Genomic DNA, 2,500 nt, shown 5'->3' on the forward strand with positions numbered 1-2,500 from the left:
TCAGTAATCTATAAAGTATCCTTCAAAAGCACTCTGATGGTGAAAACAAATGATTGCACATATCAGTTCTTTATGTTTTCAAAAAACAAAAAGCTCTCTTAAGGAGGGTATCAGAATTAATTTTCACCTAATTCCATTTTTGACAGTTATATAACATACAAAATGGAAGTAAAAGAGGTTTCATGTATTATTTTCACATTACCATTATATTATAATATCAAATTGAAAATTGTGATTAAGTAATGAAAAAATAAATAAATAAATAAAACATTGCATTTTAGATATATGAAAACATTAATTTTGTGTCTTTCTAAACTGTTAATGCATGTTTAGCCGAATACATTAAGACAGAGGCAAAAGCAATAATTTCTACTTTTTATGAATATAACTTGTTCCAACAACTTGTGGTATCTGTTGTGCTACAATGGTAAGTATTCAAGGCACCATTGAATACTTCGTTTTCATATTCCTCCTTCAGCTTCTCGTATCTTTAATCTTTAACAACTATCAATCCTTTTATAATCTTCAATTTATAACAGTTATACAGTGTTCGAAAATACTGTGAATATAAGTTAAGTAAATAGACCATTGGGTTTTAACGTTTACTCACATTACTTGTATATAAGATATTTATTTCTTTCATGCTGAGAATATTTGTTCAGAAGGTAATTTCAATGTAATTTGTTTGGTTACGTTTAAAATTATTCTATTACGTTTTACGGAATACGCTATGAGACGGAACTCAGTAGAGAAAAAGTACACTTAGGGGAGAAGAAATTAGTGGGAATCATTCCGAAAAAAAAAAAATAAAATGGATAATACATTTGAAAGAGAATGGATGGAGAAAAAGCAATTCTAGATTCATCAGTGAAATATGAGACATTTTTTATTTCCTCAATAAATGTAGAATGAGCTTCCCTGCAGGATATTGGAGCATACTTTTTTTTTTTTTTTTTTTTTTTAATACTACCGTCTCATTCAAACTTATAATATATCAAGTATATAAATAAAATACGGATGAGTTGTTAGCTTTTATTTAATGATTGAAGTTATTATACCTACCATCGACAAATTATGCTGACATGGAAAATAATACCGACGCAATTGATTATACATAAACAGTCCTTTTAGAAGTAGACCGAAATGAAAAATATCATCACTTAACAGTTATCGGAAGTAGAATCTTAAAAAAATATACACATAAAAATCTCGTCTCTGATACTGAGGTACTCAAGTCACTGATAACTAGAAAAAAAATTGCCATCAGGTTTATCAAATTCAGGAAAGCAAATTCTTATCGCCCTTGGAGGGCTAATTGATAAAGAAAAGAATCCACAATGAAATAGATTATATAAATATTAGCAACGTATATAGAGATATTTATCATTAGGTGATATACAAGTAAATGTCTTTTTACAGTCATCCATCGTGTAGAATAAGAAAAGTTCAAGATAATGATAAAAAAGAAAGAAAAAACAATCTTGTGAACTTCAGTTACTCACAACAATATTTCCTATTTTATCAAAGTGAAATAAACAGCTATTCATCGAAATAAGTTTAAAAATTCTAATCCTTTGACTATTTGCTTATGAAATATATATGGAATATTTTGTAAGGAAAATAATAACCTGTGCGTTCTTCTTATATTATGATCAGTGTCTTTTTTTTTCTTTTTTTTTTTTAACTGGAAATAGATGGCATCACAGCTCAGATTCCACATGGACATTTCCTCTTCACTTGAAATAAAAAGCTGTATTTGCAAGTACTTCTATTAACAACAGCTATTCTAATTTTGCTTTGACTCTTCCCTGTGAATAACCCAAGCAGAATGCCTTCATTTTTGCTTATTACTTACTCCTTAGGAAAGAATATCGTACACGGAACGAAAGCATGTGCTGCCTAAACCCAAAATCAATAAATTTCAGGAACAATTTATTAAAATCCTTACTGTTGATAAAATTAAATTCTCAATGGCTGTCAGTGGTATTTTTTTTTTCACTTAACTGATGAGATATACTTTGTACTCTGAAAACAAGAAATATACTTTTCCTTTGCATTTTTTTTATGTCAGTCTGCTGAAATTCAGACCCATCATACATCAGTCCTCGTTCTTTAATATTCAAATTAAATTTAAGAATTCCTTTCAGCACGGTTGCATGATTATTAAATAAACCAAATTCATTATCATTGGTAGTTACAGTATCATTATCATCATCGTCATCATTATCATCATCATCATTCTCTATTTACATTGTGGACTTCAGAAGGAAATATATTGATGGGTAACTACTTTGTCTGTCAATATCGGGTCAAAATTATCTATTAGAACTTAAGTTGTAGGAAAAAAAGACAAAAAATCGAGCCTTGATCAAGGAACCAATATAATACTGCTAGAAATAACCGTAAATTCAAAATAAAATCAGTTATTGATCGAATGCCCATTCATCTATTCACCATAAACCCTATTCCTGAACGTAAACTTTATTTACGATGCAATGCA

The sequence above is a fragment of the Palaemon carinicauda genome, chromosome 7 (assembly GCF_036898095.1).
Source record: "Palaemon carinicauda isolate YSFRI2023 chromosome 7, ASM3689809v2, whole genome shotgun sequence".
NCBI classification, from domain to species: Eukaryota; Metazoa; Arthropoda; class Malacostraca; order Decapoda; family Palaemonidae; genus Palaemon; species Palaemon carinicauda.